Genomic DNA, 11,397 nt, shown 5'->3' with positions numbered 1-11,397 from the left:
TCCTGCCCTTTTAGCACCAAAAATGGTGGGTACGGCATCATCAGAAATAAGTTTTGTAGGACGCTTTCCTTGGAAATATTTTGCCTTCATACTATCCGAACTGCAATCAGAGGAAAAGTGCTCGGTGCACACACATGCAGGATAGTGGGTGTTGTTCACAGCACGAATTCGGTCAGTTGACCTCCCGGGTTGCAGGTGACTCTCCACCGCGGTTAGCCATCTTTCAAACCTGACCTCATCCTGTGGGAACCGGTGGTAGGTTATACCTTTCCCCCTCGTCTTGGATGGGTAATTTTTGCAGACGCAACAAGTCGGCATGGCGCCGTCAAAGCCCCCCTCCCCCTTTGACTTGTTCTAAGCTTTTAGTATTTAGGACTAGTATTGACCTAGCAGTGCACACACCCGAAGGATATCAGAGGAACCACAGCCGTTAGCTCCAAGCTATCTGGTTCTCACACTCCCGCCACACAAGTAGAATTTTATTTCCGCTGCACAAGTAGAATTTCATTTCTGACATAAAATATGTCCGGATGTGGCTGAACATGGCTGCGCCCATGGCTAGAAGTGAAAAAATCTGGGAGCGCAAGGTTATGGGTTGAATAATGTAAAACAGTGTGAGAAATCGATTTTGGGGGACAGGTATCAGGGAAAATAGGAAAATTGAAATTTTCCGACGTTTTCCTTTAATGTCTGCACCATGTTCAATCATGCATACAAATTGCAAAAGTGATGGTGGTACAGCCTGTTCCAAGTCTGCATTGTTAAACATACTGCTGAAACGTGGCTTATGATTAAGCATGTCTCGTCTAATCATCCCATCAGCTTTTGCCAGATAGATTGCTTCACCAAACTTGGATGCTTGTGTAAGTTTTGAGTCCACATCTTTCTCAAAAGCCAGCATGACATCTCGTCCCTAGTGATGAGCTTGCAGCTCAGGGATGTGACAAAGCAGCTGGTCCTTCAGTTGGTGATTCAACACCGAGCTGCTCCAGTCTCTGCTTGTAAAGTGTGGTCAGATCAGCAAGCTTGACAATGGGTGGCTCTGTACCATCACTGGCAGCTTTTATTTCCATGATGTGAGTGACCAGTTCAGAGAAGGCAATTGGATATGCTTCCTTCCAGTTTTCCTGTGCTGTCTCTTGCTCTTGGACCCTTAGGTAGTCTCGTTCTTTGTTATACAGCGCCACCAAGAAGGCAGAATGATACTTCAGTTCTTGTGCTATGACATCTCCACCACTCAGTTTGACAAGTAGTTTCCCATCAGAGTGTTCTTGCACATTCATTAATTCTCATATTCACTTTCATTGTCAGTGCCTCTCTTAGCTCACCTCATTGAGTATCACATAGAAAACACTCTTTTTTTCTCTCTCTTGGGCCTTTCTTGGGATATTGCTTCTACTGCCTTCATTCTTTGTAGCAGCTGGGGTTGATCTTTTTTCAGCTCTTTGTAAATTTGTGTTGTTAAACAGGAGCCTACACGTCTCATGATAGTGTGCCTTGTTTCATCTTAAGGTTTCCTCTATCCCTCCACCTTCATCAAATCTTGCAGGGTCTATATTGATTGGTAGTTGATGAAGTGATTGAAACCGAGGAATATTCCTTGCCATGCTGACATTTAGTTTCAAAGGCTGATCCTTTTACGACCCTGGAACAGAAAAATATAGCCTATTAAAATAACCTGATAAATATTTGCTGCGAATGCTGGTGCAAATATTAGAAAAAAGAGAATGTATTTTTACATCAATATACAGTATCTGCCAGTATTCTTTATATAAGCTACTGTTGAGTCAACTATCAACTACCTCCAATTATCAAGAATTACTTCATGAAATTCTTAAAAGAACAACAACTTTGAAAAATTGTTTGCTAAACTTGTTTCTATATAACCTAGCCTAATTTAAGATTTTATTTAAACATTGGATGGACATCATAAGTTGAATATATTTATTTATTGGGCAAAAATACTCATATTAATGTTTAACAAAATTATTTTTTCTGTGTTCTACCCTATTTGAAGTCACAAAATCCAACTCACCATACTTGAAAATATAGGAATGGCCACCAGGATCAAACAAAGGAGATTTTGGAGGCTAATTTGGCAGCCATCTTGAAAACATTCAACCACAGACACAGGTTGTATACCCTTAACCATCATTTCAGCAAGACTCCTTGTGATATCCATACCTCTTTAGGAATCCTCTAGGTGAAATAAAAAAAAATATTGAGTCATAACCTTATAACCTGTAACCATGTGCTTAGCCTAAACATAGGACTACTAATGTTCCTTTGACAGTTAACATAAACGGTTTATTCAGCCATATTCATATTTCATGTATTTCATATTTCTCTTTTTGTAGGTAGCATATCTGTTTTTCAGTTCCAGTGAAATAATTAATTTAGTTTTATTTTGACTGTCTGAATAGTTTATTAATCAGTCTGCTAAATTACTGTGAGGACCAATTACACTGAAAAATAACATTAGCATATCTAATGACGAAGGAGATGACTAAATCTTACTTTCACTTCAAGCTACCTGGATATTGTTGCCCATGCTGAAAAGCCTCAGGGACCTCTGTCTCGGTGTTGGGGGTCTGCTTTCCCTCTCTTCCTCCTTCCGTTTGCTCTGCAGCTCAGAGTTCTGGTTGGGGTGTGTGCTTATATAAATTTGTGGCGTTGCCACAGTACCGAATTTGTTTCCTGCAAACATCGCAGGTTGCAGTGGTTTGGTTTTCAGCTGTAAAAAAAGCTCCAAACGGCGCTCCTCATCCGCTCTGCCATCATGCAGCCACAGCAGTGCGCAGCTCGCGTCACAGTCAGTGGGGTCACATGACACTGAAAGGATCTGATTATTGGCTAAATTAAAATCAGACTGAGTTATTAAGTGCATGTAGACACCTGAATCTGACAAGAATTTGGATCGAATCGAGTTACTCGCGATCGGATTAAGACCCCGAGATAACTGGGTTAAAGTCACTCTAAACCTGCTTGTAGACGCTGAAGCACGTGGTGAATCAGACTTTGCGTTCTGCGCATGTTCGAGATTTTTTCCCGGGGTCGGGAACCGGAAGTCAAAGGAGACGATATTCCTGTTGTTGTCGCCGTCAGAAAGAAACAAACAACGCGATGGAGAATGCTCCGTTGGGCATCGAGTTTGTGCAACAAGCAGCTCATCACAGACCAAATGTAGAGGGACGTAGCTTCATCTGGCTCTGCGTTCTCCATCTTTCTCCAATGCCTGAGTTTGTTGTCGTTGTTGGTGGTGAAGAGGTCAACAGGAAGTGGCTCTATTAGCAACAGTTGGAATGGGTACAGCGCCACCTATCATACCGGGGTATGACACGCTTTGTGCCTCTGATCCCACTCATTCACCGCCATATTTCCAAGGAGAATTACCCTTGCTCAGCTCAGTCTTATTGTAATTTAGCCAATTATCCGATCCTTTCAACCTCGGAGTGTTGATAGACTCAGATCTGACTTTCAGCAGCCACATCAAAGCTGTCACCAAGGCAGCTTTTTACCACCTCAGAAACATCAACAGAATTAAAGGTTTCCTCTCCCAGAAAGACCAGGAGAAACTCCTCCATGCATTCATCTCCAGTAGACTCCATCACTGTAATGCTCTTTTAACTGGACTTCCCAAAAAGAGCATTAAACATCTGCAGCTCATCCAGAACGCTGCTGCTGGAGTTTTAACCCGGACTAAGAGATCTGAACACATCACACCAGTTTTAAAATCTTTACTCTGGCTTCCAGTCAGTCACAGAATAGATTTTAAAAGCCTGCTGATGGTTTACAAATCCCAGAACGGTTTAGGCCCAAAATACATCTGTGATCTGTTCAGAGAATATAAAGCCAGCAGAGCTCTTAGATCCAAGGACTCAGGTCAGCTGGTCCAGTCCAGAGTCCAGACTAAACATGGAGAAGCAGCATTTAGCTGTTATGCTGCAAACAAGTGAAACAAACTGCCAGTGGAGATTAAACTTTCACCAAATGGAGACATTTTTAAATCCAGGTTAAAAACATTTCTGTTCTCATGTGTCTATGCATGAAATCTGCACGATATCTTTGAACTTATCTAGACTGTTGCTTGTTTTTAAATTCATTTAAATTATTTTATTTGTTTCTCTTTATATTCTTTTATGTGTTTTTAATGCTTCTTCCACTCCCTGCTGCAATGCTTTTATTTTATGTAAAGCACTTTGAACTGTTTTGTACATGAAATGTGCTACAAATAAATTTGATTTGCTTTGATAAACTAGTTAAAATTTCATTCCACATCAATTAAAACTGAACAAGTTCATGTGCACCGTTAACCACCATAAAATGGAGACTGAGCACATGGAGTTAGGAAGGTGGTTGGTTAACTGTTAAATATCCAGCTCAGCAACACACTTCAAGCAGCAGGAGCAGTGACATGCTTTATGCACACAGGTGCAGACAATTAGACCGATTCAAACAACATACCTAAAGACTCTTCCACTGCCACTGGCCAGGGAGGATGAAAAGGGGCATAGCAACCATTTAAAAGTCTGTGCATGAATAACTGTCTGAACCAAGGTCTTCAAAAAAGTTCCACTTCCAATGCAGGTGCTCTCCCTCTGAGTCATACGGATACAGCTGGCAAGCCTCCTTTGTTTTTTGTTATTCTTTTTTTTTTCAAATAATTGGTAAACACTGCTTTTTTGGCATGTTGTTAACCCTCTGCAGATCTTTACCTCCATGAATGATGTGTCTCTGTGGTCGTTTTACTGACCTGTTACCCAGTTGGCTGCAACACGTTCTTTTTAGTACCATTTACTTTCCTGCTTTTTACCCCTGACTGAACTTTTTAAAGACATGATGTTGACATTACATTGAAGATTAGCTATTTTTCACGAAATAGTAAAATATCTCACTTTCATATTTTTGGAAATGTGTTTTTATATATTTTATTGTGAATAGACTATTGGTCGATTAAATTTGTTAAGCTTTCATTATGTTTTTATTTACATTTCACACAGAGCCACAACATTTTTGGGAATGGGAACCAGATCAATATGTCTGAGTACTGCTCCCATATGTCATAGCACCGCTTTCATCCAGTTTCTAATTTAGTTTTATATGAGATAAGCCACCTACTCTGATCTGTATCCCTGTTGCCCTTTATCTATACTTCTGCACTCGTCTCTATCTGTCCTCTATCTTTCCTATACTTGCCTCTTCATATTAGTTTTCATGGTTACATGAGCATATAATGACAACTGACAGTATTTTACACAAGACAATATGGTGAGTATGGAAATGTGATATTTGATTCATATTAACATGTTACAGAGCATAGTCCAATTAGTGATTCGTTCCTACTGGTTGTGGCTTGGGAGAAAGACTGAAAAGAAGATTATCTGCCAATTGGAGGGTCTGTGATGTGATCCCTGGCTTCCCCAGTCCCCATGCCAAAGTGTCCAAGACACTGAATCCCATTTTTCCTCCCATGTGTTCAATGCCATGAGAGTATGTGTATCATAGAGAGTAAAGCACTGCCACAACGCTACAGACCAAGAAGTTGTATGACTGTCTGAATGGGTGAATGTGGCTTGTAGTGTAAAAGTGCTTTGAGTGGTCAACAAGACTACAAATAACTACAATAAACCTGTCTACGATTCTGCCGGAACCTAGAACATGTACCGTAAAGCATTGTTGTGTGATAAACCCAGTATAGCTTACCATTCTATTCGGTAACTAATTAGACTACAGGATTACAACCATTAAAAATGTACTATGTTACTTACTGAGAAAGGTAACTTGGAGTACTTTGCCTTACGAAGTACATCCCTTGCAATTCTGTGAGCACTTTAGTTATGTCAGAGTACATGAACTTTTTCACTCTACCTTACTGCATCGTTCTATCTTCTACTAATCTGAAACTCTGCAGGATAATAATGGCATTAATAATAATTAATGCAGCTAAGATCGGCATTGTATTTTTTCATTATTTTAAAGCCCATCTTTTGAAGCATGTGAAGTGAAATGCATTTTTTTGTGTTGCGAGAGCAAAAATAATATTTGTAGAGTAGCTGTTCGTGATTGTGAATATAGGTTCTGTGTTAGTGCTGACCCATGTGCATGTTCACATGTGGAAGGTCTTCATTCAGCACGCATATCTGTTACCTGAAGGTTCTCTCTGAGCAGACAGTAATGTACAGTATGTCTGACTGCACCAATGACTGGAATGGTCTTGATATAGAACATCTCTTTGGAGCCAATTCATGTTTCTCCTCCAGTGACTTGCTCTGTGTAGTTCTGATTATGTGGAGACAGTTTGCAGCATGTACTCATGCCTACGTGTACATGTGTCTGTTTGTTACGCTCACTGCATGTCATAGAGGGGAATCTGTGAGAATTATGAACCTGAAAGTCAGGATTGCCAGGGAGCACAGTACAGTACAAAGTGGAGCTGTGCATGGTGTTGTTTTGCAGTTGTCCACTAGGTGGAGCACTAAGTATGTCTTCTGCTGCTTGCCTCCTTCATTCAGTTGAAATCCATTTTCTGTTGAGATCAATGACTATAAAGAGACAGAGGAAAGCATTCAACGCTTCACAGAGAACACAGACAATTACAAAAAAATAGAAAATAAAGTACTCACTGCTAGTTGGTGGTATACTTAGGCCTATATATGGCTTCCTGGTTAACTTTCAGAAGGTGCAGTCATGTGAAAAAGAATACACACTCTAAAATCCACGGTTTTACACAGCAGGACATTAAAAAAGATCATCTGGTCCTCATCAGAGGTCCGTTTCACGAAGCAGAATTAGTGAAAACTCTGAATTTAATAACCCTGAAATGAGGGAAACTCTGAGTTTTCCGTTTCACAAAGGGAGGTAACTCAAACCAGAGAAAGAGGGGTAACTCTAGCCTGTTTCACAAAGAGAGGTAACTTAAGCAGTTACCATAGTAACAGACTCTCTGAACCTAACCTGTTCGGGACCAGGTTTTACTCAATGAACCTTGAGTTTCTCTCCGTCTCCGCCCTCTTTCAGCCATTTGATTTCCTCATTCATTCAGTCAGCAGAGCGAGTTCTTCTACTTCTAGAAGTCCATCAGGCACAGCAGAAGGCGACTTTTTTCACCAACATGTTCTTCTGACAACGATCCCGTGGATGAAGGTGCAGCGTTATTGCGCAGAGAAATAAATATTCGTTGGAGATGGTTATCAGACCGCGCATAGATTTTTGCATTTACAGACAATTATCTTTTTGAGCGGCACCATCAGAATGTGTTGGGACAAAAGAAAAAAAAGACATAAAAGACAAATAAATATTTGTATGAATATGCTTAAAAAAGACATATATAGGCCTATTATATTTTATAAAGGCACTCGTGTCTTGGGGGTGGATTCCCTCAGCCACTGCCCTCCCGTTAGAGGTGGCGGTGCTGGGCACCACCCGTTTTACGGGCATCTGCCTTCTTTCTGTTGGCTCAGTAGAAGTCTGTTAGTTTAAATAGGCTTAATTATTTAACAGAACATGATATAGATGATGACTCTAGATTGTCCTTAGGAGTGACTGTGAGTGTGTATGGTTGTTTGTCTCGTTTGTCTCTATGTGGCCCTGTGATGGACTGGCGGCCTGTCCAGGGTGTACCCCGCCTCTTGCCCATTGACTGCTGGGATAGGCTCCAGCCCCCCCGCGACCCGACTGACGGATTCAGCGGTATAGATAATGGATGGATGGATGGTATAGATGAGAAGACATAGTTTATGTGTGTGAAAACAGCATTATGTTGGGAATAAAATAACTGCACAGTCAAATAGCCACTTAATATTTACTTTACAGTGTAAAACATGATCAAAATGAGGTACCTCCATGCCGAGGTCTCACCTGTTTGAACAATGTTTTTATATTTCATCTTAAACTGCTGCAGTGCGCTTCTCCCCCGCGAGATTGCACCTAAATGAAATAAATGAATGGGCTACCACTCAAGCAGTTTCCCTGTAATATTATTGTGATTGCAAAGGACTACATTTAAACTTACACTTTTGCTGCTGCAGCGGTGCACTTATTTCTAAAAACGTGTTGAAACTCGCCGTATGAGCGCATTAAGATTTCCAATTCGAGGTTGGTGAAAAACGTAGCCCCTCCTCTTCCCCGTTGCCAAGGTGACTCGTCGAATCGGGGCTCCATTGATGCTGGCTTTTTAAAGTTGTGGTGCACACGCAAAACTCAAGGTGAACTTACTCAGAGTTGATTAACCTCACTCAAATCAGCGTTTCTGGAACCGAAAACTCAGATTTTTCTATCTCAGAGTAGATCAACTCAGAGGTCAGGAATAGACTCAGAGTTGGTTGAACCTGCTAGGCTACGTGAAACGGACCCCAGGTCTTAAAATTAGGTAAATACAACCCGAGATAAACAACAACATGTCACATGTTATTTACCAAACACAAATGATGCCAAAATGATGAAGCAGTGTGTGGGAAAACTAAAAGACCCCAATGTAAAGAACACTAATAGACCCCAGTGTATTTTACAGCAGCAATAAGTTGATGTCTTCATTTTTTTTTATGACAGGATTAGTCTCTCATATCACTGTGGAGGGATTTTGGCCCACATTCATTTACATTGTTTCATAAGTTTATTTAGATTTGCAAGCAATATTGTATTTAATTGTTATCTTAAGGTCCTGCCACCCCTTTTAATCAGATGGAGGTCTGGACTTTGACTGGCCCACTGCAAAATTTTCTTTTTTCAGCCATTCTATAGATTTGCTGCTGTGTTTGGGATCATTGTTCTGCTGCATGACCCAATTTCATGCAAGCTTAAGCAGTCAAACAGATGGCCTCACATTTGACTCTTTGAATATTTTGGTTTACAAATTTGTACAGGGACGACTCAATGACAACTCTTTTACAGTGAGCATTAGGACTAAAGGAAGCCTTTAGAGGGAATCTTACATAACCTGTCACTCATAGTTGCTAAATGTGCTGATGCACTGTCAGTGTTTTTCTGTCATTTGCAGCCACAGGACCAGGAACCAGTGGCTGCAGAGCAAGACCAAACTGTCGCTCCTCCAACACTGTACTTGGCAGTTCATAGAAAGTGGTTTCATCCATATGCTGGGTTTGGATTTTAGAAAGGTGGTGCTTTTCTTTATTGCAAAACTTCTCCACTTTGATCTTGGCTGTCCAACAGACTATGTTCCAGAAAGAGTGAGGTTTGTTCAGATGCAACTTTGTAAACCTGATCAACAACTGTCTTGAATGGTTTCCATAAATTAACAGTTTTTCTCACAGTAGAATGATGGACTTAAAATAGTTTGTAATTGGTCCTTTAACCATGTGCATTTCATTAACAGCACCTGGCTGCTACTCACCATCAGAATTTGTATGGAAGTGGTAAAGATGTACTTGTTTCACACACAGCTTCGGTCTTTTAGTTTCATTCTTGTCAAATGATTAGTTTTTGTTAATTGATTATCTATTTATTAATGTGTACTAATGTTCACCCAAGGTTGTCTTTAGCTAATTCTAAGGACAGTTCAGTGGAATATTTTTATCATGTCCTGATTAGGGTTGCTAACCGTCCCTTGAAAACGGAATCATCCCGTATTTAGCACGGTGCTTCTGTTTGTAAATACGGGACGATTCCGTTTCAAAGGACGGTTGGCAACCTTAGTCCCGTTACATAAAATTTGAGAACTGAAAGAAGACATGCTGTTTTATTTTTTACTTAACTGTATGTGTATAAGCAGTTCAACATGCTGTACAAAAAGTCTAGAGCCAGACAAAATTTCATTTAGCTGATGAATATAAACCTTAAGAAGCACATTGTCAGGTACGGTGGGTTGGCAGGACACGGATGCGGACTCCAGAGGTGGAAGGCAAAACTGGGTTTATTATAAAAAAAATAAAGTTAAACAAACTTAAACTGTGAAATCAAAACATGAACATGACTATGACAAAAACTAAACAAACGGCACGGCATGAAAAACACATATCTGATACGTGGCATGAGGGGTGAAAATCAGAAAAAGGATTTCACAAAATGAAAGGGGAAACTGGGAACTAAATACTAAACTGGGAGTGATTGGTGAATGGGTGCAGCTGGGGACAATGAACACAGGTGACATGGGTGAAGCTAATGAACTGAGTGAAGGAAAACAATGACAAAACATGAACTCAAAAAGCAAGACATGACAACCGAAAACATGATAAAACATCAAACTAAAAGCATGGGGAAAACCCCATGGACGTGACACATACATAATCAGGGTGCAAGTTAATCAGATAGTTAAGAAGGTTTAAGTGTACAACAGAATTGAAGTCAGGTTGTAGTTTTAAAAAATAAACCAAAATGATACCAAGAAATAGAAAAAAATGACAACAAATACTATTCTTGCTACCAATATGATCAGAAATTGTAATATTAGTATTTTGTTATACGTAAAAAGTTATATTAACTGTATCATAGTATGCATCATTTGAAATTTTAGTCACATTACTTTTTGTTTGATATTTCTGCAGTAGTATGGTTGTCTGTCTATTAAGATCAGATTTATTGTCATGCATACACACAAAATGTGTCCTCGACTTTTAACCCATCCAGGTTGGCACCTGTTGACCTGCACAGGGTCACACACTCATAGAGACAGGTGGGCAGCCATTCACAGCGCCTGGGGAACATGGGGGGAGTACGGTGCTATGGTAAAAAGACTTCAGCCCACATTATAACGTACAAGAGCACTCCACAGGGATGTGTCCTAAGCCCCATCCTCTACACCAGGGATGTCAAACTCCGCTGTCCTGCAGCTTTTAGACGTTTCCCTGCTTCAACACACCTGATTCAGATTAAATGGAGCTAATGACTAGCTAATTAAACCAGCTAATGAGCCGTCGTCCTAAGTCAGGTGTGTTGAAGCAGGAAAACGTCTAAAACCTGCAGGACAGCGGCCCTCGAGGACCGGAGTTTAACATCACTGCTCTACACCCTGTTCACCCACGACTGTGTCGCCTCCCACAAGAACAATCCGCCTGAAGTTCCCGGACAACATGCAGCGATGGGATGCATCACTGGTGGGGACACTTAACACCGTTTAATAGCTGCACTTTCTGAGGAGGCTGAGGACCTTTGGTATGTTGCCTAAGATCATCAGCAGCTTCTACAGCTTCACCAGCTCCATCACCGTCTGGCATGCAAGCACCACTGCTACAGGCCTGCAGAGGGTGGTGAAGTCTGCTCAGGGGGTCACGAAGACTCCACTGGCCTCTGTGCAGAGCATCTACAATGCAGAGTCCAAAGGAATGCTGCTTCCACCCTCCAGGACACCACCCACCCTCTGCATGCACTGCTCACACTTCCACCCTCAGGCTGGAGAAATGCAGGACTTCTAGACTAAAGAACTCTTTCTTCCCCACTGCCATC

This window comes from Odontesthes bonariensis, chromosome 13 (genome assembly GCF_027942865.1).
Source record: "Odontesthes bonariensis isolate fOdoBon6 chromosome 13, fOdoBon6.hap1, whole genome shotgun sequence".
Lineage (NCBI taxonomy): Eukaryota > Metazoa > Chordata > Actinopteri > Atheriniformes > Atherinopsidae > Odontesthes > Odontesthes bonariensis.
Note: the sequence above shows the minus strand (reverse complement) of the source record.